Genomic DNA, 27,797 nt, shown 5'->3' on the forward strand with positions numbered 1-27,797 from the left:
GTACTATTTCACTGAATGGTTGAGTTGTCCATTGAAGCAGAGATGTTCGGTATGTATAGCAAGGTATATTTGTTACTAGAGAAGTATCTGCATTATTATATATATAACTGACTAGCACAGCTTTACAAATCATCACATATCCCATTGACGACAAACTAAATGACAACCATGTCCACTAGCAGAACAATCTTAATGTCACTGTACTTTAGGGGGGGTTTAATAATCCTCGTATGGCCAGAAGTGTGAAGGCATATGGCATGGAACAGATCTAGTCATTTTTCAAGAAATGCACTTAGACCTTAAAAGAATACCGCAGTTTGTTGCCAAGTGGGGCACTCATAGACATTCTGCATTTTATAGTACTTATTTCAGAGGCTGCCGATTAATACATAAATCTCTGTACTTTATGCTCAGAGAGACATAAGCAGACCCAGAACGCTGATATCTGTTAGTGACAGGGATTTTTACAGACATCCCAGTTACTCTTCCCAACACGTATGCTCCTGACACTGACACCCATCATTTTTGTTTCATCAGATACTCCAACTGTATATAAAAACTGATGCTACCACCTTCATATAGGGAGGTGGAATGAATCTAGTGCAGGAATCAATGAAGGACAGGTCAGGCTCTGTGACAGACTACATGACCTAGTAGTGACACTGAAGTATTATCAGAAACATTAAAAATGTGGTGCACAAGTTCACTGAAATGCAGCGGCAAATTAATGTGTCGGAACGATCGTACTTCTGAGGAAGATCGGGCAACTTGGAGATCAAAAGTTTATCTGGCAGTTGTTAGTGCCACTCATTTTGAAACAATAAGGCTTTAATTCGGCCTAACTTATCAAGGGGACGTGGCCAAGCATAATGGCCAACAGGATGTGAGCCCCTGAACTTCCTGCCGGCCCATGTGCAAATCCTGATCAATCCTGATGAATCCTGACTAATCCTGTCAGATACAGAGCCAAAACGCACCTCAGCCTACGCACCCTGGTCAGCGGGAGGGGCCGGTTTCGAGTGTTCATCAGCAACTGACACCTGGTGGATCGGCAGAGGCAAGGAGGAGGCCTGTGCCTGGGCGTGCTGTTGCTGACTGGCCCCGACGGCCTCGAATGGTGAGCTACCAATGAAGAAACTCCCTGTGACTACTGGTGGGGCTTGAAAGAGGCAAGACTGGAGCACACTGCTCTGGGAGAAGCCCGTGGCCAGATCGAAGTGGCCGGCCCCAGTGCTGCTGGCCGAAGGCCTTGAAGTGGCACTTCCTGCTGCCGCATCGAGGACTGAGGCAGGCCTGCTTATTGAGGGCAGCAGCTCCTGAGTGCGGCACAGCCGAGGAGGGGGGGTGGGGTAAACCTCACCTGCTGCACTGGTGATCGGCTGAGGGCTAGGATTGGGATGCAGGGTCCCGTCTGGCTGCCTGACGACACAGAGAGGGCTCCGGGTGGCTGTGTGCTGGATTTGACTGTAGGGGAGTCTGTGTGCTCTGTGAGGCAGTCCTGGCTTGTCTATGAGGCTTTGGGGCCCCACATTGCCTTTATCCTGGGCCGCACTTGCAGAGGCCGTCCAAACATAGGGGGTCATCTAGAGGGCTCATCCTGCACTCTGCCTGGAGCACTGCCCCCATCACCAAGCATTGCTACAAACTGATCCTGCTAAAAGGTGCGGACCAGTGAAGAGTGCCCTTATATGTAATTAACCCTGTACACTGTGAGCACCGACCCTTGAACTAGACTATTGGAGCGAGCTGGTCCCAGCAGCCCAGGCGGGAGTGGTAGCTTCGGTAAACCTTGAGTGAGCCTGCAGAGAGCTAGTAGATTGTACATGATTTGCTCCTGAATGGGGGCCAACTAACTCATAACCAAAGTGATTAACCACTGATTGGCCACCATACTCACCTTGATCGGTGCATTATGGCATATAAGAGGACAGCCCCCTCTGCACTGCAAGTCACATTAAACACATGCATGGCAGTGCACCCAGCCTATGCTGCGGGACGGGGTCTCTGCTGCTGTTGGATGGATGATGAGGTGCCTGGCCAACCTCGTTGCGGTGCTGATGGGGGGGGGGGGGCAATGGACTGTGTGTAAAATTGCCTGGCCATGATAGCATTTGGCTAACCCTTTCAGGGGTGAGTGCGAGGCAAGATAATGGTGTAGGAGCCCCTTGGCATACTTATCTGGCTGCTTTGAACCCTCCAGCATTTTCTGTGGCAAGGCGGAGACTATCTCTGTGATACCCTTTGCTTAGCTGCACCACAATGGGGCATGAACAAAGTGGTGCCTGAGCTCTCTATTCTACTTAGCACCTCTTTGCACTGCTGACCTGACAGTTATTTTGTGTAGAGCAGTGCTTGACTACACTGGTGGATCCCGCAGGACAGAACCATGTGCGAGTGGACTTGAAGAGATGTCGATGTGCAGGCCTGGATTGGGGACTTGAGTCCAGGGGGATGTGCAGGGACACGTGTGGGTGCACATGCCCAGACGGAACCCATAGCCCTAGGGCTGCATAAGGGATGGACCCCATAGCGGCAGTCCCTGGGACACTTGAAGGTTTGAAGAACAAACTGGAGCGGTCACCCCTCTTGAATCTCAGTAGCTGCCTGCAGGACCCAGCCGCTTGATGAGGGCCGACCCCTCCAACCACCATCATACAATATGCAACAATGCATCAGCAGTCTCTGAGACTCATGTGGCAGGGAGAAACTTGTACGATGGAGGGCTCTCCAGAAAACCATCAGGAGTCGACGAGGGCCAAGCTACTGGAGCCAATACAGGGCTCCAAGACCATGAGCACACTGGCTATCTCTAAGATAGTGCTCTTGCCGCAATGTCTGTATGTTCTTCAGAATTCGGTCTATCCTCTGCTGGCTATAGTGTTCAGGCAGTTGGATTAGTTACTCATTTCTTTGTTCTACAACCAGCAGGCGGTGGCTAAATCACAGTTTGAGTACTGTAGGAAAGTACCATCTTGCCTGGCATGTTACCCTCATTTTTACTTGCGTGTCAGTTTGTTTTTGCCTGTCTCACTGGGATCCTGCTAGCCAGGACGCCAGTGCTCATACTTGTGGCCTGAATGTGTGTTCCCTGTGTGGTGCCTAACTGTGTCCCTGAGGCTCTGCTAATCAGAACCTCAGTGCTTATGCTCTCTCTGTCTTTAAAATTGTCACTGCAGGCTAGTGACCATTTTCACCAATTCTAATTGGCACACTGGAACACACTTATAATTCCCTAGTATATGGTACCTAGGTACCCAGGGTATTGGGGTTGCAGGAGATCCCTATGGGCTGAAGAATTTCTTTTGCCACCCATAGGGAGCTCAGACAATTCTTACACAGGACTGCCACTGCAGCCTGAGTGAAATAACGTCCACGTTATTTCACAGCCATTTTACACTGCACTTAAGTAACGTATAAGTCACCTATATGTCTAACCCTCACTTGGTGAAGGTTAGGTATAAAGTTACTAAGTGTGAGGGCACCCTGGCACTAGCCAAGGTGCCCCTACATAGTTCAGGGCAATTTCCCCGGACTTTGTGAGTGCGGGGACCCCATTACACGTGTGCACTACATTTAGGTCAATACCTATATGTAGCTTCATAATGGTAACTCCAAATATGGCCATGTAACGTGTCTAAGATCATGGAATTGTCCCCCCATGCCAAATCTGGTATTGGGATGCCAATCCCATGCATCCCCGGGGCTCCAGCGTGGACCCCGGGTACTGCCAAACTAGCTCCATGGGGTATTCACTGCAGTTACCGCTGCTGCCAACCCACAGACAGTCTTCTGCCCTCCTGGGGCCTGGGCAGCCCAACCACAGGAAGACAGAACAAAGGATTTCCTTTGAGAGAGAGTGCTACACCCTCTCTCTTTGGAAATAGATGTTAAGGGCCTGAGAATAGTAGCCTCTCCTGGCCTCTGGAAATGCTTTGAAGGGCACAGATGGTGCCCTCCTTGCATAAGCCAGTCTACACCGGTTCAGGGATCCACCAGCCCCTTCTCTGGCGTGAAACTGGACAAAGGAAAGGGGAGTGACCACTCCCCTGTCCATCACCACCACAGGGGTGGTGCCCTGAGCTCCTCCAGTGTGTCCCAGACCTCTGCCATCTTGAATGCAGAGGTGTGAGGGCACAATGGAGGCCTCTGAGTGGCCAGTGCCAGCAGGTGACATCAGAAACCCCTCCTGATAGGTCTTTACCTAACTAGGTGGACAATCCTCCTCTGAGTTCTATTTAGGGTTTCTCCTGTGGGCTTCTCTTCAGATAACAAATGCAAGAGCTCACCAGAGTTCCTCTGCATCTCCCTCTTTGACTTCTGCCAAGGATTGACTGCTGACTGCTCCAGGACGCCTGCAAAACTTTAACAAAGTAGCAAGAAGACTAACAGCGACATCAAGATCTGGAACATACATTACAACCCCAAAAAGAATCTCATAGGGTGTCCAACCACCTAAAGAACTTCCAGGCAAAATATTTGAAGCTCTCCGGACTCTATACAGGTGATGAGTTCAACTATGACCTGAGCCTAATATTCTAGCTGTTAATGACTGCTTTCGGCCATGGTTCTTCTGTCCCCGGTTGAATTTCCATCAGGACGATAGGGGCGGAATAATGCACAGCAGCATCCAGGGTTCCCATGTTGTCCAGGTAAGCCTTAGAGGCAAAAGCTGGTCCCTTGGAGGAGTGGAATGCTGTTACTGCATATGTACCTTTAAAGAGTGACAAGACTTTAATAACAGTTTGAGCCTCAGTCGATCGCTGTCTCCACTCCCAAAGAAATACAGAACATGAATCAACAGCAAATAAAATATATATAAATGTACTATCTGTATGAAGTAGTCTGTAATGATCTAAATAGACACATTGTGGTTTATTTGAAACTAGAAAGGGTGTCTACGGTGTGCGGGTAACTGTGGAACCTTTAATTTATGGACAAATATCACAACAAAGGACTTCTTTTTTAGTCTGTTTATAAAGACCCTAACACCAGTAGCATTTCTGTAACAAGGAAACTGTTGCCGCCACACCAGCATGGACAGATGCTAATCCTTCATTAGCAGCAAAAAAATATTCTAACCTGTGGTGCTAGTTGAGTGTCACCCAATCACCCACCCTGGGAATGCAGGTAAAAGGCATACTTTGAGCACTCAACAGATAGAAGGATTTTACTGGAAAGTTTTTTGGTAGAAATGCTACTAGCCATAGCAGCGACTGGAGCCATGAGGTCATCATCTATTCTCATATGTTAACGAGTTATTGTAGCTACTTGTACAGTCTGAGCAGATGCCTTAGCAGCTTTATCAGCTAATGAATTCCCTACAACGTATACTCTTGACACATTGATGACTCAGTGTGTGTCTTTTTGACATGTGCCCGTGGCAAAGCATCTTTAATACTGCCACTTTTCCCAAAAGCAATTTAATTGACCGCGTTACCTTTAGAGTCCCTGAACTCATTCAAGCACCAGTATTGTAAATTATCATTATAGGACTGGATGCAGTAATAGTAATCACACACTATAAGTGTTGGGAATTCAGGATCCGTATTCTACACTGCCAGAACCAAGTCTTTCATTTCAGCCAGCCGAGCTGCCCGGTCACCCAAAATTTCTGTGCATGTTGTTTGTGCCTGAAATTCGCCATCTCTCATGATATCCTTCACTTTAGCACATGCTGCTGAGTACTTTTGCTTAGTACAAACCGCAGGCTGGTCTGAACCATCAGTATATATTATGAAATCATACTGATCTAAAGGCAGAATTTAATTTGAAATAGGGTATTTTTTATCATACTATAGAAATTCTTGTGTTCTGAGTGTAGGGTAAAAAACGTAATCTACATCAGTAGCTGTCAATGAAGTGGCCCACTGGATCCAAATGGATATAAGACTTTGGAGTTGGGAAAGCTCACCTTTGTGACAGCCTGTAAGGTTGGAAGAGGAGAGACCAAAGACCACAATTATGCATTTCCCCTAGGCCAATGGACGTTCCCTTAGAACAGCTGTTTGAACTGCAGTCAGAATTTTTTATGTTGATGCAAAATGCATTTCTGCATTAGAATATAAATGTGATTTACAAGCAGTCGGTACAGTTTCACCTTCGTCAAAGGTGACACGTGTAACCAGTAGAACCTGCAATTATGCAATGACTTAATTAGTGGAGTTGACACAAGTATGTAAGTGTTTGGATGCACACATGTATGTTTGCAGTGTTCTGAGAGCATTAGTATGCTCTGTAGTCCAATGTTTGTCTGAGAAATTGGGGCAAAATAAATTGTACAGCAGTTTAACCATAATCTGGTATATATGTTCTACCACATTTTAAAAAGCATAAAAAAGTGATTGTAGTTTTTTTAAATTTCTTTAGGGGTTGCAAGAGAGCACCCTTTCCTAAGAAGTGTGGTACAAGGTTTCTGCCTTCATTTGATAATTCTTATCCTATAAACAGGACACTAGGGACCTGATTTAGATTTGGGTGGAGGGATTACACTGTCACAAGGGTGACAGATATCCCATTGTCCGAAATCTAAATCCCATAGGAAACAATGGGATTTAGATTTCGTCGGACTGGATATCCGTCACCATTGTGAAGGAGTAACCCATGCACCAAAATCTAAACGAGGTCCTAAGGCTGGCAATTGTAGATTTTGAGAAATTGAAGATATAGCTGTGGTCTGCAGATCCTAGGATTATGTGATCCAATCTGGCGAAATGTGTATTTAAATCATCATCTGTGAGGTAAATGTCATTAACATAAGACAATGCTTTTGAGTAAATTTCTTGTACAATTGACATTACGTGGGCAGCAAACAGACATGGGCTGTTCTTATACCCTTGAGGAAGCATACTGAATCTTCTCAGGGTCCCTAAAGCAAGAAACACCACCAAATCTCTGCTTTCAGGCTCTATATTTTGACAGAAAAAGCATTTGGAAATGGCCGATGTTGTTTTATATTTGTTGTGAAAAATGCTGTCTATCAAAACTGTGCTGTCTATATTTTGTATAGCAAAAGTGTGGGTGTTAGAAATTGGGTCTCTAGTTGGCAGAGGTATTCACCCTTGTCCAAGTAGGAACCACAGTCCTAGTCGGGGTAAATCACTACTCAACCTAAATTATCCTGTGTTCATCCTCTGGTAGCTTGGTTCAGAGCAGGCAGGCTTAACTTAGAAGGTGATGTGTTAGGTATTTGTGCAAGAAAACATCCAGTAACACCGTGAAAACACCACAAAAAACACTCCACACCAGTTTAGGAAAATAGATAATATTTGTCTGAATACAATAAGATAAAAAACGACCAAAATCCAATATGCACAAGTCAAGATAACACTTTTTAAAGGTTTAAATGAGTCTCAGTCCTTAAGAATCAGTGGTTGAATCCTACTGCAAGACAGTACTTGGGTGGGATATGTCAAAATAACAATGCACTTGGGCCATAGAGGAGGAGGTGCATTGAAAAATAAGGCGCTGCATCTGATTTTCCGGGGGGCACAGGCGATGCATCATTTTTTCCACGTTGCAAGGTGATGCATTGATTTCCAGGAGCGCAGCCTTGGGTCCTCACTGCAATTCTGGAATATATTGATGCCCAGGGACGAAGCGTTGAAAATCCTTGATGAGCTGGTAAGAAGGAGCAGGTGCTGCGTCTGACTTGTAGGTGATGTGGTGATTTTTCCGCTGCGAGGCAGGTGCTGCACCAATTTCTGCAGGCGTTGCTTTGATTTTCCAACGTACGGGGATTTTCTTCTCTTTGTTGATGTCTTTGTGGCCCTGCGACTTCAGAACAGGAGGCAAGCTCACTCCAAGCCCTTGGAGAGAACTTGTGATGGAAGGCAGATTCCTTCCAGCAGAGTCAGGGGCCAGGAGGCAGCAGGGCAACAAGTTGGGCAGCAGTCCTTCCTGCAAATGAGTCCATTGGGCAGCCAGGCAGTCCCTCTGACAGGGTCCAGTTTTAGATCCAGAAGTGTTTGATTTTGGAGGGTCACAGACCCAGTATTTATACCCATAAATGCCTTTGAGGTGGGAGAAACCTGAAAGAGTGGTTTTGAAAAGCACAAGGTCTCCTTTCAACCCAGTCCTGTCTGCCGGGATCCCTGCTGGAGGTTATCAGTCCTTTGTGTGGGGTCAGACCACTGGCCTTTGAAGTGTGAGAGCCCCTCCACCCTTCCTGCCCATGAAGAGCCATCCGTATGCAGATGAATGCAGATGTAGCTAAGCGTCCTGTGTTTATGGCTGTCTCGGTGGAATGCACAAGGGGAGCTGTCAACCAGCATAGCCCACACATGGATTGGAGACTGCCTGTAAGGCATAGAAGGCAGTAAGTGCAGAGAAATGCCAACTGGATTTTCTGTTACCATTCTGGCCATAATAAACATGCTACTGCTTTCAGATCAGAATCTACTTCTTCCAAGTATATAAGGGCAGTTCTAATGCTGGCCTATCAGAGAAGCAGACCTCACAGTAGCGGAAAAGTAATTTGTGAGTTTTTCACTACCAGGACTTGTAAAACATATAAGTACATGTCCTACCTTTTACTGACATAGCACTCTGCCCTATGGGTTACTGAGGGCCTACCTTAGGGGTGTCTTATATGTAGAAAAAGGGGGGTTTAAGGCTTGGCAAGTAGCTGTAAATGCCAAGTCGAAGTGGCAGTGAACCTGCACACACAGGACTTGCAGTGGCAGGCTTGAGACATGGGTAAGGGGCTACTTATGTTGGTGGCACAATCAGTGCTGCAGGCCAACTAGTAGCATTTAATTTGCAGGTCTTAGGCACCTCTAGTGCACTTTACTAGGGACTTACACGTCAATTAAATATGCCCATTGAGTAGGAACCAATGAACCATCTTTAGAGGAGATAGCACATGTACTTTAGCACTGGTCAGCAGAAAAATGTGATAAGGTGAGTCTTTATCAGAGTCTGCTTGATTGTGGTATAATGCTGGGACGTGCGCAAGAGCCTATTCAGCAGCATATGCTTCCTTAACTTCTTTAGGAGCAAGAACCAAAAAGGATGGTAATATTGCATTCTCCCACGTGGTACCTTTCTACCAAAGTCAGGCGGCCAATCTACCTTAGCCAATAAGCATTAGACAAATTCTGCTAGAATATTACTTTAGTAGTATGCGGTGTCTCACCCTCAATTTTGATGTCCAAATCATAAAGGCCCTCATTATGACTTTGGCGGTCTTTTCCGAAGACCGCCGTGGTAACGTCTGCCAATAAACCCTCGCGAAAGAGGCAATCTGCCTGCCATATTATGACACACAAACACAAAACCGACAAACAACAAATATTCCTCCAGACCCAACAGAGGCGAAGAACTGTTGGACCCACCATCCTCCCCGCTACGCCTGCAACACACCGCCCTCCAAATTATGAACCATGAATCACCACAGCGGATGATCAACGGCAGTCAGCCATTGGTGGTGCAGACCCCTGCGGTAGAATTGGCCACTCCACACCAACAGAAGCCAACATTGGTCAGTTAGAAAAACCCACACCTGACACATATACCTACACCGTACACACCCACCAACAGCACTATAAAACACCCCCCCACACAACCCACAATTCTTTGCAAACCCGAAAAACTAGCTACACCTTACCAGCCCAAACAAACTAGAACTGCACACACAAACCACAGCCACCTATACACCCGTCAAGCATCACATACTACTTGCCATACCACTGCACCTAATACCCTCTGCACAACACACACACTACACAATAGGCGTAGGCGTGTCCTCACTAAAAAAAACCCTGTTCAATGATGAGGAGTTGCGGGTGATGGTGAAAGAAATTGTTTGGGTAGTGCCACAGCTGTTCGGTACACAGGTCCAGCAGTTATCCATTGCCAGGAAGATGAAGCTATGGCAGAGGATTGTGGAGAAGGTGAACTCCGTGGGAGCCTATTCATGCACAAGGGACGACATTTGCAAGAGGTGGAACGACCTACGGGGGAAGATGCATGCAGTGGCCTCCAGGCACCAAATTACCATCATGAAGACTGGTGGTAGACCCCCAATTCCTCCCCCATAGTTGACAGCATGGCAGGAGAAAGTCTTGGCTATCCTGCATCCAGAGGGCCTCACTGTAATCACTGGAGGGATGGACACTGGTAAGTCACCATTACAACCCCACCACCACCGATAGCTGCCTAGCTTGTCACCCCCTCACCCTGACTCCCTTCACCCCACTCCATCCCATACAGAGAACCACCCCCATTTCCCCCATCCATAGGTAAAGTCAGAAATGCTGAATATGTAACTGACAATGACTGTAACAAATCTTATACATGTCCACAGGTACCTCAGCGGCAACCATGTGCCACAGCAAACCAGTCCTCCACCAGAAGAAGCCCTCAGTGATGACACCAACTCTTGAATTCTCGATCTGGATGATCTCCCTAGCCCGTTTAAGACCACTGGTCAGTCGGCTACCACTGCCACCACCCAGTCCACCACTGTGCCCCCCCACCACATCCTCTCCACCCCCGACTCCAATACCACATCAGCCACCCAGTCTCCCCAAACCTAGGCCCCAGGACACGTCAATCAACAGTATTCCCACCTGTACAGTGACCTGAGTCGGCTCCACGCAGGCAAGACAATGAAGATCCTGTTGTTAATGGGAGTGGGCACACAGTTTAGGGGACAGAGGCACAGGGGGCCTGGGCCAGTGGGAGGTTAGCTGCCCAGGAGGCACTCACACATGTCCTGGGAGCCTACCAGAAATCCCAGGGCACGATGGGCCAGGTGATTACTATCTTGCAGGAGAACCAGCGGCTGCAGGGGGAACACCAAAATGAGGTCATGCAGCAGTTCCAGGCCTTCAGTGCCAACATGGCCACTATTGCAGGTGTGCGGGTGACATGGCCAACATAATGCGTGAGTACACAGCACACCAGCGGGCCCCCTCCACTAGCCAATGTACTTTCCAGCTTTCAACATCTGCTACAGCCAGTGGACAGGAGTAACTGCCACAAGATCCACAGGCCACCAGCACCCCTCCCTCTACAGCAGAAGAATCACCCTGTAAACCTTCCCTACGACCCAGACAGACGCCAGAGACTGTAGCCAAGACCCAAACCACCGCCAGGAAATTAGCCCCTCCTGAATGTCTCCCTTGTGTACCACTGAGGCACCTTGTTCACTTTGGACTGCCATTGCTCCTTTTCCTATGGCCCCATGGATACTGGACCTGTGCAACAAACCAGCTGGGCTACTACACTGAAGATTTCGTCCACCATCACCCTACTCCATTGCACTATCCCTTCCTTATTGTCACTCCAATAAACACCCTTGAACACAACAGAACTTTCTGTGCTTTATTTACTACAATATGAAATGTCTTGACCTGCAAAATCCTGTGCAAATGTCTTGTAAAGTGTGAATCTATCCACCAAATTCGTGTAAGCAGTCTGTAGTCATCATATTAGTTCACAGTTGTGACCACACCAACATCTGTAAAAAGTGAAACTATTAGACAGTCAATTAAGCAGTAAAGGTAGTAGAGCAACATGAGCTCCTGTAACGTAACAGCCTACATACAGCTGGTCACCCCTATTCAGTAAATTACACAGCAATTGACTCCAAACACCCTAAGTTAGGAGACACAACCCATTTCAGGCCCTCACCCAAGATGCCACAGTATTAGTTATTCCGTGTTGTCAGCATGCCAGTCCCTCCTCTGGACCACCTAGTCTGGGCCACACTGTCAGGGAAATTGAAGTCACATAGTGGTTGTGTATGCACATTATAAGTCACATGGCATTCCTAGTAACACATGCTAAGTACTGTATGGGATGAGGACACAGTTTGCAGTGGCCATTTATCTAAGAAAGTTAAACTACCGACACATTGCTTCAGTAGAATAAGCTTGTTCACTATCATAGTAACACTGGCACGACTGACCACATATGGAACAGTGTCATGTGACATAATGCACACATTTGTGCTTGGCACAACAGAGCAGCCATACAGCACTTGACTGTAATGGAGGTATGAACAGAAGTTCAGTCTTACCTGAGTGTCATTGGAAGTACTGCTGTATCAGATGAGTCGTGTTGTCCACATCCTTTTCCTCCTCCTCCTCATCACTGTCTTCAGTGTCCTCTGCTGCCACAGTTGCATTGTCTTCCCCCTCCTCCTGTAGGAATGGCACATGGCGTCTCAGGGCCAAATTGTGCAGCATGCAGCAAGCCACCACTATCTGGCAGACCTTCCCAAGGGTGGAGAGTAAGGATCAACCTGTCACATGGAGGCACTGGAACCTGGCTTTCAGTAGCCCAAAAGTATGTTCAATTATCCTCCTGGTACGCCCATGTGCTTAATTGTACCGATTTTCTGCCTTGATCCTCGGATTCCTCACTGGGGTCAACAGCCAGGACAGGTTTGGGTAGCCTGAGTCACCTGGAAGTAGTGAGAGACACACATTACTCATGTACAATGGCACAGAGTACAACTACAGGTGGCATCCAGTGACATACATTGGGTGAAAACTTAAGTTCACCTATGAGCCACACACTCTCCCTCTGTAGTGGTGCATTCACCTGTGGGACGCTGCTATTCCTCAACACATTTGCATCTTGCACAGATCCAGGAGACTTGGCAGTAACATGGGAGATGTATTGATCTGCAAGGTGCAACATCTGAACATAGAGCGAGTGGTAACTCTTCCTATTCCTGTGGACCTGCTCATTTCTCCTGGGAGGGACCAAGGCAATATGGTTCCCATCAATGGCCCCAATCACATGTGGTATGCGTCCCATGGTGTAGAACGCAGCTTCACAGTGGGAAAATCTTGACTCTGGGAAAATAAGATATAGCTGCTTATGTGTTTCAGCAAGGCAGCCAATACTCTTTTAAGCACATTCAAAAACATTGGCTGTGACATTCCTGCAGCCAAGCCCACAGTCACCTGGAAAGAACCACTTGCCAGGAAGTGGAGCACTGACATTACCTGTACTGCAGGGGTTGTTGCTGTAGTGCTACGGATAACAGATATCAGATCTGGCTCCAATTGTTGACACAGTTTTGTAATTGTGGCCTTATCCAGACGATAGGTCATTATGATGTGCCGTACCTCCAGTGGAGCCAAGTCCACGGGTCTGTACGTGGGTGCTTGCCTCCTCCGCAGTGGTTGGTATCTAAGTAAACCAAACATGAGAAGTGTGTGACTACAGGAAGGATAGACACAGTACACAGAGAAGTAACATCCGGTATGCTCCAACACTGATTGTAAATTGCACTGGTTTCCTCTACATGAAAACAGACTTCCTCCAAAAATACCAATACTTTTCATTAGCCATTGTATCTCACAGATTTAGTCAGAGTCGTTTGTTGTGATTACTAGCTTGCCATTTTAAATGTCCTGACAACTACTCAACTGCAAGCAGTGCACTGGTATTTAATCTAATTTGAGTGCCAGAGTCTTCAAGCAAACAAAAGTATGTAGCGGACTGGAATTGCCTTGGTGTCTACCATCAGTACCTATGACGTACATAAGATTAACCACCATGACTACCAGCATTAGGAATTGTCAACAGACAGTCCTGTATGCAGGGACAGGTGGAAGTGACCTCACTTTGCCGGCGTTTGGCATCCCCACCGTACAGCCCTCATTGGTTAACATGGAAGTCTATAAGGCACAGAAACTAATGATGATCACAGACGGTGGTGATGGTGTAGACCGCTGCGGACGTGGCCGCCATTTTCTCTATCCCACTTCACTTGATTCCTGACTCTCTACTAATCAACACCTCCACTGCATGTGGCTGCTGTGTCCTGTGTCTGGAACCTGTGGTGGCCCGTACTACAGTGGATAGGGCCGCAGCCTTCACATCGGAGGAACTGGAGAAGCTTGTGGATGGGGGTCACACACTTGTATGGACAGTTGTAATGGCCTCCAGATCAACAAGTGATCCCCTTTTGGGTACTTTGGATGCAACATGGCTGTATAGAGATGCATATTTGTGCTGGCAGTGTGTATTTTGGGGAGTGTATTTTTGCTGCATGCAATGTGTGCGCAGAAGTACAAGTCATGTGAGGTTAATGTGGGATCTATGCAGTATGTAAGCCTTTGCTATAACAGAATGGAGTGTTAAGTTCATGGTGTCCTTTCGTCTGTGTTCCCTATGCAGGTCAGCGCCCATCAGAAGAAAGGGTTGTGGCGTGCCATCACCAAGGATGTGCGGTACACATCCGGAGGAGCACACACTGCAGAAAGAGGTGGGAGGACCTGCAACGCTGGCCCTGGATGACCGCGGAGGCCCAGCTGAAGACGTCCTCCCAACGAGGGAGGGGTGCCCGTCGGACCCTGAACCCTCCTAATGGCCCGCATACTGCCAGTGGCCAATCCGGAGTTGAGGGTAGCACAGCAGCCACAAGGGGGTGAGTACACACTGTGTGGAATTCATTCTTGATGCCTGCCATGGTGCATGGGTGCAAGGTTTTAGTCAGTGGATGGCCCAATATGTCCTTCTAGCTAATCTTGTAGAGTCCTGCTTAGCAATGACGAGTGGTATGTACATTTGGTACTGACAAAGTAGCTGTCATACCATGGCAGACATGGCTTAGTGAGTCCCAGTAGGAGTGCAGATGGTAGTGTTTGGGTTCATTTCTGCTGTTGTTCCCAGGCAATAGTTTGGTATTGTGATTCATAGTACACAGTGTTAGTCCCAGTGAGTAATTCTGATGTGTATACCATATGCACTGTTGTTGCTGTTATTGACCCTGTGCTCCTTTTCTTTCTTCCTCACCTCACCCCACCCCTCTCCTTTTCTCTTCCTGTCCTTGTGTGCATCAGCATCATCTGGCGAAGGAGCAGGGGCACCGGCAAGTGGGGGAGCTGCAGCCCACAGGACCCAGGAGACAGAGTCTACCGATGCCGAGGGGACCAGTGGGTTGGAGGGCGAGCGGAGCACCAGGGGGAGACAGGAGCTATGACAACAGGCTCTGATTTCTCCTCTGATGGATGCTCCCTGGTGGTGGCTGACGCCTCTGGGACCACCCTGGCTACATCATCTTCCATCACCCCCGTACCAGCACCGCCCTCCCAGTAGCCCGCCACCCAGTTGCCTGCCCACTCACCCAGGAGGGTGGGAGTCTCCTTCATCCAAGGCACCTCAGGCCCTGCCCCATTCAGCCCTGATGCCCTCACTGAGGAGGCTATTGACCTCCTGAGATCCATCTCTGTAGGGCAGTCAACCATAATGAATGCCATGCATGGGCTGGCATCCTAGATGAAGCAATGCAGTGCCTACCTGGAGGGTATTCACAGTGGCTTGGCTACCCTACAGAGATTGTTTCAGGCTCTGGCCTCTTCTTTGACAGCAGCCAGTGTCCCTGGTTCTTCCGTCGCCCCTCCAACTACCTGTACCCTGTCACGAAGCCCTCTTCCCCCACCCATCCCAAGGACACAATCAGACCAGTGTGCACCCAAGACAACAAACAGGACTCAAACAGACAGGCACAGTCACCACAGATCACACCACAAGCATTCACACAGCCAACGCACAGAAGCACACACGACAACAGCCACTGCCTAAACTGTCTCCCCCTCCTTCTCCACCCTCACAGTCACATCAGCACTCTCACCTGCAAGCACTGTATCTTCACTCCCAGATCCCTCCACCCGTACAGCCTTGCCCACAATCACCACAACAGCAGACACACAGACTAGCACCCCATTCACCACATGAACACCCACCTCACTTGAAGACACCACCACAACATACACACACAACCTGTTTGTCCTGTCTCACCCTGTCTGCCCCCCTCCAAAAACACATAAACGCTCCCACTCAGATACTCAACAGTCATCCACCTCACACATGCACACTGTACATGTACATGTACCTGCAACCCAGTCCAGCACACCTACGTCTCCTACAACCACTCCCAAACATGCTCCCACAACCTGCCCCATTGGACCAAAGAAACTTTTCCTTGCCCACCTTGACCTCTTCCCTCCTCCCTTGTGTGCTAGTCGGGTTTACTCACCATTGTCGTCGGCATTGCTGCTCCTGGACTGCCATTGCGTGGTACAGCATCGCCAGGGCTTCAAGCTTGGGTTCCATGGCTGGCACGACTCCTCTGTGTCCTTGGAGGAGAGTGTCTCCTTTTTATGATTTGTTTCCGCCAGGCTTTTCGTGGCGGTGGTCCCACCCCAGAAATCCTGGCAGTCTGCTATGTCATAATATGGTGGGTGGGAAATGGTGTTTCACCAGCCTGTAGATGCAACCGCCATGGTCCGTGGACGGACCTCACTGGCAATTCAAGTGGTACTTTGGCTGTCAGTGGGAGGGATCGCTGCCATGGTCATAATTTGGCAGTCTTCACCGCCAGCCTGGCGATGGTACTACCACCATCACCGGTGTGGCGGTCAGCTGTCCGCCAATGTCATAGTAAGGGCCAAAGTCTATCAGGGGGGCTTAGCTACTTATCTGGAGTTTCAGCTTGTATGAAATAATTAGTTGGTCTCACTGCCAGAAACTCTTGAAGAGTCTGGCAAACTGTTGTGACCTCTGCTGCACTGTTGTGCACTGCTTTCACCAACATTTTGTTCAGAAGAAACGTCCTGAGTATTTGTGACATATTCAGGGAAAATTCTTGCTACTTTCTTCTTCTTAAATTGTGTTTTTTGTTGTGGCTGTTTTTCTTCCATTTTTATGATGAAATCAGAGGAGCGCCATGAGCCCTTTTTTGGTTTTACATACTCTTCCTGTCTGTGTTCACCTTGTCCCATTCTCTCTGACTTTCTGTCTGAAGGGAATGTGTATCAAAATGCTGATATCTATCAGGCTGTTTAATTCCATCACAGTTATGTAACTGGTAACATTTCTCAGTGAACTGTGGTTGTGGAGAGCTACTCCCATGTTTTCTGTTTTTGTTGTTGTTTTTGTAAAATTATTTTTATCCTAGTGCTTTTTAGGACACTCCAGTGTCTTTTTGGTGGTTTCAGATTTAGTTTTTAGTTTGTGGCTTACCAGGCCTGGCTCCCAGATTATCATGATCTATAGATACATATGTCTCAGGAATAATTTTAGGCAGCTTGCAGTCCTGGTTCACAGAGGGAACCGATGTGAGCCGCTGGTGTATCGCCAAAGATGCAGCCTTCACTTTAGTGTTACTTAAAATCACTGAGAATACTGTGGCGAAAATACCAATTAATTTAATCCCCAAATCCAAGGCACGGGCCTTCCACATGTTCATTTTGAATTTGCTTTAGCGCTTCAGGCAAAACAGCATTTGATGGGGTACCATGTATTATGGTATATACAGCAGTAAACACAGTACTCCATGAAGTGCAGTCTTCAACTAGAGGAACCATACCAAGTGGAAGACACTCAGTGAGAATTCTACATTTATCTTGGAGTGTTGTAAGGGGAAACACTGCTTCAAGCTGGTTTGTTTTTTGTGCAATCCAAAATTGAATTTTCTCCTGTTTGGTTGGTATTTTACCCATAATATCAGTAATAATAACTGGGATAATAGTAGGCACAGCTAACTGTGGCTGCCCAACATGAACAGTTCTTGCTGGGGCGGTAGTTATTGTACGCCTAATAAACTGCATTAGCCAGCAATACAGTGTAGCTAAATTAGTGTATAAATCAAGCACTTTGTGATTATTAAATGTTCCTGAATATGGATATGGCGAATAGCCAGCTAAGACTGTCTAGGTTGCCCAATCATTACTGAGAGGACCCAATCTTACATGCTGTAGTGTGTGTGGGAGGGCACCTTGGAATCAATTTAGCTTTTTCCTGGTATATTAATGGTATTTCTAAATATTCATACAGTCTATATGCAGTTGGAACTGCTGCCTCAGTGTATGTATGAAATGTCTGCGTGTTAGCATCAACGGCAGGAAAATTAACCCAGGAATAAAAAAAAACTTTGCATTTATAAACTTTGTGTGCCTCGGTCACAAAGGTAATATCTCCCTGCCATTGATGAGCCCATGTGCAGTCAATTGAGCAGTTATTGTCTGTCTACAATTAACAGGAATAGACACTGGTTGTGCCTTATTTAATGAATGGAATTAAAAGAAAGGTCAAACTATGGTGGGGTAATCCTTTTAGAATGTCCACACATGAACAACTTATAGGTGCTTCCTGTTAAATGAGGAGGACGAATTCCTTTTACCAGGGACAGCTCTGTAAAGACGTGAAAAAAGAGCCTTGGGCACATGCCAGAAACTACTTAGGAGACCCATTAAATAAGTGCCTGGCCTAAAATATTGGTGGCACCATGTTAGACAGCTCCTAATAGGTTAGTATGAATGTGTATATAACAACAAAAACTTCACATTATAGAGACTTTGGGCTTGACTTAAATCTTGGTGGAGGGGGTTACTCTGTCACAAACGTGACGGATATCCCATCGACCATATTACAATCCCATAATATCCTATGGAGATCGTAATCCGATGGACGGGATGTCCGTCACATTTGTGACAGCGTAGCTCCTCCGCATAGATCTTAATCAGGCTGTAGTCTACATTTTGATTTGATTGTTGGTTTGTTTTGGCTAAATCTCAGTACCACATCCAAACCTTAAAACTGACCAGGGTAATAGATGTTATTGGTAGCCTCGAACATGACACTCTTGATTCCCATGGAATTTGTGGAAACTGATCTACCCTTTTGTTTGGTCACTCTTGCATGCCCAAAAAATAACACGAGAGATATGAAAATGATTTTCAGAACATTTATTGAGATGATTGTATTCTTGTCAAGAAAGCATGAGCTATGATTAATAGAAGGATGAGTCATGTTACTTTAATCCGTATGGTTAGGATGGTGAACATTATGAACAATTCAACCATGTTAATTGATAATAATGTTGGCTCACTCTCATCTGTATCTAATACTATCCTAAGAGAGCATAGTGGGAGTATTCTTCCGCCAGATCAGTTCTGCCAGATCAGTTTGGATAGTCTAACCCCTATACCTTCGTTTTAGGTGTCAGGGAGCCGGTCAGAGTATACAGGCTATCTTTCTTAGCAAGATGAGGGTCGGAGTTAGGGGGGCTGCATCCCAGTTACAGTTCACAGCTGTTCCATGATCATCTGGTGTTGACTGCTCCACTCAACAAGTGTAGCACGGATACCGTTTATGTAATAAAACTCTCCCTATCACACTGTGACAGAGGTGCAGAACAGCCCCTTTGGTTTGTCTTGCAAAAATGGGCTGTCTCCTAACGAACGCAGAAAAGGAAAGCAATGTCATTCCGTTCTGATGTGCATCCCTGGACTGAATGTGCAGACAAGTGGGAGAGACAGCACCTATCAGGAATAAACGTGTGAGCAGCACATTCATGTGTTAGTAGGAAACTTGCTGTTATCAGGGTAGCATCAAACATGTTGGACCTTCAACTCCCCTCCACTAAGTCAAAATTGAACATTCTCACCAAGGTTATGTGTACAGTGCTCCATGCCTTGGAACCATTGCTGCCTTTCGATGAGGCCCTGACAGGGCCTGTTCCTGTAATCTGGGTGAAACCAACAACTTTTACCGCAGTATCCAGACCTGCCAGGAGCTACAAACCAGGTGCACATGATCCACCCTTCCTCTGATGCCATCTATCACACAAGAGCCCCAGGCCTCTTGTTCCTTTAAATTGAATCCCCACACGTTTGGATAGAGGGTCAGAAAAGATGGAATAAATTGAGAATGTGTTTTCTGCTAGAAGCCTGATGCTTAAATCCTTGAATGCTACCTGCCTTCTTGGCTGTTACGTCTCTGCCCCAAGATCTTCGAGAACTCTTTACTGAGATAGTGGTGAATGGTCAATCTGTGGCCAAACAGGTCATACAATCCCGAATGGACACAAGAGACTCAGTTGCAAGGTCCGTGGTCCCTTCTTTGCCATGTTTGGCTGATTTTTCCCAGGATGGATGATCAATGTTGATGGACCTCCCCATCGACCTCTCTTGCCTCTTCAGAGCAACAGCTGATTCAGCATTGGAGAGGTCTAAAAACTGTAAAGCTAATACTAGAAGACACAACCTTCAGACAAGGAACTGTAGACAGTTTTGAAAGTTATGAGGCTTCTTAAGGGGGTCTATAGGCAAACCTTATGTACATAGGTTGAGGAAATGTAAAATGTATGCCCTCCCTCTCCTCTTCCCCAGCTACTGAATGGAAGAAGCTCTGGTGCCTCCGTTTAAAAACACAGGCAGCCTTTTGGGGGCCAGCTGTCCTCATTTCAGAAGTCTGGATGATGGCCATCATTTCAGACCTTTGGTTCCTGCAGATTGTGGAAAGGGGGTATGCCCTACTCTTCCAACTAAACCATTGACCCATCTGTCCCAAGCCACAGGCATTCTCGCCAGCCCCTCAAAGTGTCTTACAGAAAGAAGTTCAGACCTTAGCACTAAAGAGCACTGTGCAGTTGGTTTCAAAGTAGGAGCAGGGCCGAGAAAGCTACTCCCAGTACTTCCTGTTCTGCAAAAGGACTGTATTCTCCGTCCGATCCTGGACCTCAGGGTTCTGAACTGGTTTCTCAAAAAGGGAAAGTTCAAAATGCTGTCCCCAGCTCAGATTCTGCTAGTTCTTGAAGCAGAGGCTGGATGGTGTATATTGATCTGCAGGATTCCTTCTTCCACATCCCTATCCTGCAGTCGCACAGAAAGTATCTACGCTTGATAGTCATATCCAAACACTACTACTTTGCGGTTCTCCCATTTGGCCTTACTTTTGCCTCTTGAGTCTTCACAAAGTTGACAGTGGTGATTGCTGCCCTTCTGAGACTGAAAGCAATTCTGTTACTCCCTTGCCTGATGACTCCTTCTAAACCCCAGCTTGCTAGAGATGGTGTCCAGCTATTTAGACATAACAGCCAAGTTGCTGTTTGATCTGGACTTTTCCATCAGCAAGCCCAAGTCTCACATGGTGCCCTCTCAGCACATCCTCCTCATAGGGGTAGTACTGGAGCAATCGTTCCAGTTCTGATGGATGCTCTATCTGCTAGTGTCCTGCATTTTGTCGGTCACCCATGCACGCTGGCACAAGAGAGTGCTCCAGTGGTGTGTCCGTGAGCCATGGTTCCAGCATGGTGGAGATCTTCAAGGTTGTATAAATATCTCCAGGGACACGGCAATAGACCCACAGTGGTGGAGTGTGAACAGAAATCTCTTCCACAGAAGGCTGTTTCACACTCCCCATCTGGTGACAACAGTTATCACAGATGCTTCCACTCCAGGATGAGAAGGGCATCTGGAGAAATTGAAAATCAGAGGCCTCTATTCCCCAGAAGAGCAGATATTGCACATCAGTCTGTCGGAATTATGAGTGATACGCCTGGTATTTAAGGCATCCCACCCTTCTCTTCACAGTCAGTCTGTCCAGATCTTGATGGACAATGCAACGGAGATGTGGTATATGAAGAAGAAGGGGATAGTGGGGTCGCAGAAACTCTGCGGATCTGGTTCTGGGCTTAGGAGCATCAGACCTGCTTGTTGGCAAACCACTTGGTCAGATTGCTCAACGTATGAGTGGTCAGTTTCAGTTGGTGACATCTTGCCAACCAGGAGTGGCATCTTCATTCAGTGGTAGCTGAGGACATAATCCAGACTCTGGGGGACTCCTTAAATCTACCTCTTCGCCACTCAGAAGAACGTTCACTGCCCAAAATTATATGCCTTTCTGTTTCCAGTGCAGGGGGCACTGGGGGACTCGTTTCAATTAAAGTGGAACCTACACTTAGTTATGTATTTCCTTCCATACCATTGGTTCCTCGTGTACTGAAGAAGATTTGCCTTCACGGGGCCCAAGTAATCCCGATTACATTGGACTGGTGACCTCGTTAACTGCTGCTGGTGCCTTTCTCATAGTCTCCCTCACATGGTCTTGCAGGGGCAGGTTCTTCACTCCAGCCTCCAGAGCCTCCACCTGCATGCCTTGAGGTTGAACTGGGCAATCTGAATTATTTTACCTTGCCCTCTGAAGTGGTGGATGTAATTTTATGTGCCGTAAACACTCCACAAAAATGGTGTACTCAAGCAGATGGAATAGGTTCACCAAATGGAGTGCAGACAACATGATAAACTCTCTTCAGGCACACTGATTAGATAGTTTTCATTTTGCTCTTTCCAGACCACAGCAAGGATGTGCAGTGGACACTATAAAGGGTCACCCATCGTCTTGTCTGCTTTCTTCTGCTTACCTGGTCAACTGTCCCTGTTTAAGTGTCTGATTGTTATGAGGCTCTTAAAATGACTTACAGACAACCTTCCCCCATCTCCCTTTATATTGTCTGAATGGAACCTTAACTTGGTGTTTACATTCCTTATTTGTTCCCCCATTTGAATATTTCACCATTGTCCTTTACATTTTGTTTGTTTAAAACAGTCTATCTGATCCCTATAACTAAAGCTAGATGTGTTAACAAGTTGCAGGCTTTGAGTGTCAAACCTCATTTCACATCCTTCTTTCCTGAGAATTTGGTGTTAAGAACCAGGGTTTCATTCATACAAAAGGTGGTTACTCCTTTCCTCCTAAACCAATCCATCACCATACCAACCTTCTTTCCCTCCTTCACATGCACCGAGGGAGGAATCGCTTAGATCGTAACAAATCGGTCAGCTTGTGGACAGAACATGTCAGGTGGCCAACTCTTCATCAGATATGTGGGGAAATTAAAGGCAAGGCAGTCAGTAAGATTACATTTTAAAGATGGATAACCCTGCACATCACAATATGTTATGATATGTTGCACAAAGATCTACCAGAAAGTATTCACACACATGCCACCAAAGCCGAGTCCTCCACTTCTGTGCTGGCGACAAAAGTGCTGGTAGCAGACTTCTGTAAAGCTTCAACCTGGGCTTCCCTCCACACTCTCGCAAAACATTACTGTTTGGACTCAGAAGTGAGGAGGGAGGGCCACTTTTAGGGCCAGATGTAGCAAACGTTTGCGACTCGCAAACGGGCCGATTCGCAATTTGCGACAGTGCAAAATCGGAAATGGGATGCAAAAAGCCCATTTCCGACTCGCAAAAAGCGATGGGACCCGTTTGCGAGTCGCATCCGTTGCGACCCCATTTTGCGACCCGCAAATTGCAAGTCGCAATTTGCGAGTCGCAAACCTTATGCAATTGCAACTCGCAAATTGCGACTAGTCGCAAAAAGCCCAGTTTGCATGTCCCATTTACCACTAACTCAGAGCAGGTGGTAACCATTACCAAAGTATAAAAGGGGACCCAGAAGGCATCTGGGTTACTCAAGATGGCGGAGATATACCTGATAGGAGTGAGGAGGAGAGTCTACGCAGCCCAGCAGAGGAGGAGGAGGGGCCACAGACAGGAGAAGATATATAGAACCAGGCAGACTCTTTTTCAGCAAACTGAAGAGGAGATCTATGACAAATACCGCCTTAGCAGCGCAGCCATTCTAGAATTAATAGATTTACTGAAACCACAGCTAGAACACAAGACTCTGCGTGGCTGCGCCATCCCTACGCATGTGCAAGTGCTATGCGCACTGCACCTCTTGGCCTCAGGGAGCTATCAGGGGGTCATTGCCGTGGCAGGTGGGGTATCCCAAAGTGCAGTGTCAAGGTTCCTCAGGGCATTCCTAGATGCCTTAGTCACGCACATGTCTCACTTCATATACTTACCAAGGAATGAGGCAGAAATTAACAGCACCAAGCTGGACTTTTACCGCATTGTCCACTTTCCTCATGTCATAGGGTGTGTAGATGGGACACACATTCAAATATGCCCCCTTGCTAATCTGGAACACATTTTCCGCAACAGGAAGTGTACCCACTCACTCAACATACAGGTTGTTTGTGATGCCCATTATGTCATCACGGACATCGTAGCTAAGTTTCCTGGCAGTACCCATGACTCATACATTTTTAGGCATAGTGGGATACATCAACGCCTGGAACGTGGGGAATTTGGAGACGGTTACCTCCTAGGTAGAGCCACAGACACTTGCAGACATACACACAGGTCACTGTGCACGACTATCTGGACTTCCTAACCGTGTACTTTTGTGCCCAACAGGTGACAGTGCATATGCTCTCAGGCCTTGGATCATGACTCCGTTTTTAACACCCAGAACTGAATCAGAGAGGCAATACAACAGTGCGCATAAGAGGACCAGGAACCTGATCGAGCGCACCTTCGGACTGCTGAAGGCAAGATTCAGATGCCTCCACCGCAGTGGAGGCGCCCTCCAATACACCCCCATTACCGATTTCAAAATTGTGGTCGCATGCGCCATCCTCCACAACATAGCCACCCGACGTGGGCTACCTCTCACCCCTGTAGACCCAGATCCTGATGATGAAGAGCAAGAACAACCACATCGCCATCATGGGGATAGGAGTCTAGCTAATCAAGGCAGACTGAGACGGGACCACATTGCAACGCAATATTTTGGACGGTACGTGTCAACTCCCACCATACTCACCTATTAACCATTTGTTAAGTGGAACAAAAATAACTGTTTTATTAATGTCATGGAGAAACTATATACAAGTTGAAATTGTCCATGGGCAGGAAAATGCCAACCAGTCATGTGGCACATTAACGCCATGTGCCACATGAATCTGTCCTGGCTGTTATCTATGATCTCCTGCCCCTCCTGCCAGCCTGGCTGGTCCCTGCTGCGTCCATGGTGCTGTGCCTACCACTCCTCAGCACCCTACTGTGAGTGGCAGAGACACTGCTCACTGTTGAGCCCTCCTCCCAGGTGTATTTGTTAACTTCCTGGCTGTGATGTCATCATCATGTGCCAGGAAGTGTTTCCAGGGTGTTCTGGTATGCTTTCTGGAGTGTTCTGCTGCATCTGCAAGCAATTTTGAAGGTATTCGCAATTTGCGACACCCACTCGCTAATTGCGAGTTCGTTTTTTGCACACTCGCAAACAGCGACCTCGCAAACTGCGGACTCGCACACAGCGTTGCGAGTCCGGCTGCGAGTCGCAAAATCGGATCGCTTTTTTTTCTGGCATTCCAATTTGCGACTCGCATTTTGCGAGTCGCATCAACTCGCAAAATGCGAGTCGCAATTTTTATTTTTGCTACATCTGGCCCTTAGTGATTAGTTCTTCAGGATTTATTTTGTTTTCTCAGCCATGCAGCACAAGCACCGTGATTGGGGACTGCTTGGTGAATCTGTTCAGAAGATAATGGATCTGGAGGTAGAAGTGTTCTTCAAATGGAAAAGCCAGGTCAATTCTGGCTCCTTCAGGCAGGATCTCTGACATCTTTGAGAGTTTCACACCTCTGAAAAAAAAAACTTTTCCTAATATGGAAGGATTTTGACTATTTTAGTCTACATCTTATTACCTCTTCTGTTTAAACTAGCTTTTTTCCTTACCCTGACATTTATTTTCTGTCTGAATGCCTTCTTTATTTACCAACTACCCTTGCTGTAGAATGAAGAAGCCTGCATACAATGCACACAGTCTGTGGTAAGATTGACTCCATCTCATCAGGTTAAAGCATGTGACATTTGTTGAAAAAATATGTCAACTGGGGAACACTGAAAGATAGAGCATCAGATTAAGAGTTCAGAACATGAAAGCATAAGAAGAAAAGAGAAAAAGGGCGAGGTTTGAAAGATCTACTTCTCGTCCTTCCTCTGTAAGTGTTGATTGCTCTGAAAAAAAAAAGACTCTTACAGAGAGAGACTTCCAGATAAAAGATAGTCATAAAACATGGTCCTCAGCACCATTCTCATTCATACCGACCATAGCTGTGAAAAGCCACTGACTCATCATCAAGGGGTTCAGCGCCTACATGTTCCCCATCGCGAAAAGGATCAACGTCAACAGCAATTCCGAACGAGACACTCTGTCTCTACTACAAGACGCTTGGCATCTGTAAAGAAATGCCTCCTTGGCATGGTTACCCCCTGGCTTTTTGCCTTTGCTGATGCTAAGTTTTGATTGAAAGTGTGCTGGGACCCTGCTAACCAGGCCCCAGCACCAATGTTCTTTCCCTAAACTGTAACTTTGCTTCCACAATTGGCACAGCCCTGACATTCAGATAAGTCCCTTGTAACTGGTACCCCTGGCACCAAGGGCCCTGATGCCAGGGAAGGTCTCTAAGGGCTGCAGCATGACTTCTGCCACCATGGTGACCCCTTACTCAGCAAATGCACACTGCCTCACAGCTTGTGTGTGCTGGTGGGGAGAAAATGGCTAAGTCGACATGGCACTCCCCTCAGAGTGCCATGCCAACCTTAAACTGCCCGTGGCATAGGTCCGTCACCCCTCTAGCAGGCCTTACAGCCCTAAGGCAGGGTGCACTATACCACAGGTGAGGGCATATGTGCAGGAGCACTATGCCCCTACAGTGTCTAAGCAAAACCTTAGACATTGTAAGTGCAGGGTAGCCATAAGAGTATATGGTCTGGGAGTTTGTCAAACACGAACTCCACAGTTCCATAATGGCTACACTGAAATCTGGGAAGTTTGGTATCAAACGTCTCAGCACAATAAATGCACACTGATGCCAGTGTGCAATTTATTGTAACATGCACCCAGGGGGCATCTTAGAGATGCCCCCTGAATACCAATTCAACTTCTAGTGTGGGGCTGACCAGTTTCTGCCAGCCTGCCACAACCAAACGAGTTGTTGGCTACATGGGGAGAGTGCCTTTGTCACTCTGTGGCCAGGAACAAAGCCTGTACTGGGTGGAGGTGCTTCTCACCTCCCCCTGCAGGAACTGTAGCACCTGGCAGTGATCCTGAAATGCTCACCCCTTTTGTTACAGCGCCACGGGGCATCCCAGCTAGTGGAGATGCCTGCCCCTCCGGCCACTGTCCCCCCTTTTGGCGGCAAGGCTGGAGGAGATAATGAGAATAAAAGAAGGAGTCACCCATCAGTCAGGACAGCCCCTTAGGTGTCCTGAGCTGAGGTGGCCCCTGCCTTTAGAAATCCTCCATCTTAGTTTTGGAGGATTCCACCAATAGGATTAGGTATGTGCCCCCCACCCCACAGGGAGGAAGCACAAAGAGGGTGTAGCCACCCTCCAGGACAGTAGCCATTGGCTACTGCCCTCCCAGACCTAAACACACCCCTAAATTTAGTATTTAGGGGCAGCCCAGAACCAAAGAAGAAGAATTGCTGATCTACAAGCCTGCAGAGACGACGGAAGATGACAACTGCTTTGGCCCCAGCCCTACCGGCCTGTCTCCAACTTCAAAAACCTGCTCCAACAGGGACCAGCGACCTCTGAAGCCTCAGAGGACTGCCCTGACCCCCAGGACCAAGAAACTCCCGTGAGCAGCGGCTCTGCTCACCAATCTGCAATAAACTTGCAACTTTTCTACAACTTTAAAGAGTTCACTCTTTCCGCCGGAAGCGTGAGACTTCACCCTCTGCACCCGACGCCCCCGGCTCGAGATCCAGAGAACAAACACCACAGGGAGGACTCCCCGGTGACTGCGACTCCGTGAGTACCCTGAGACGACCCCCCTGGACACCCACAGCGACACCTGCAGAGAGAATCCAGAGGCTCCCTCTGACCGCGACTGCCTGTAACAAGGGACCCGACGCCTGGACCAAGCACTGCACCCGCAGCCTCCAGGACCTGAAGGAACTGAACCTCAGTGCAGGAGTGACCCCTAGACGACCCTCTGCCTGGCCCAGGTGGTGGCTGTCCCGAGAAGTCCCCACTGTGCCTGCCTGCACTGCTAGAGTCACCCCAGGGTCCCTCCATTGAAACCTATCTAAAAACCCGATGCCCGCTTTGCACAGTGCATGCCGCTGCCCCTGTGCCGCTGAGGGTGTGTTTTGTTGTGCCTACTTGTGTCTCCCTCCCTCCCCTCCCCCA

General features: G+C 47.5%; 1 protein-coding gene across 10 annotated transcripts in view; it reads left to right on the forward strand.

The window, feature by feature from the left end:
• MTCL2 (microtubule crosslinking factor 2) overlaps positions 1 to 27,797 on the forward strand; it is a 763,577-nt gene that overhangs the window by 277,569 nt on the left and 458,211 nt on the right. The window lies entirely within an intron of this gene.

This window comes from Pleurodeles waltl, chromosome 7 (assembly GCF_031143425.1).
Source record: "Pleurodeles waltl isolate 20211129_DDA chromosome 7, aPleWal1.hap1.20221129, whole genome shotgun sequence".
Classification (NCBI taxonomy): Eukaryota; Metazoa; Chordata; class Amphibia; order Caudata; family Salamandridae; genus Pleurodeles; species Pleurodeles waltl.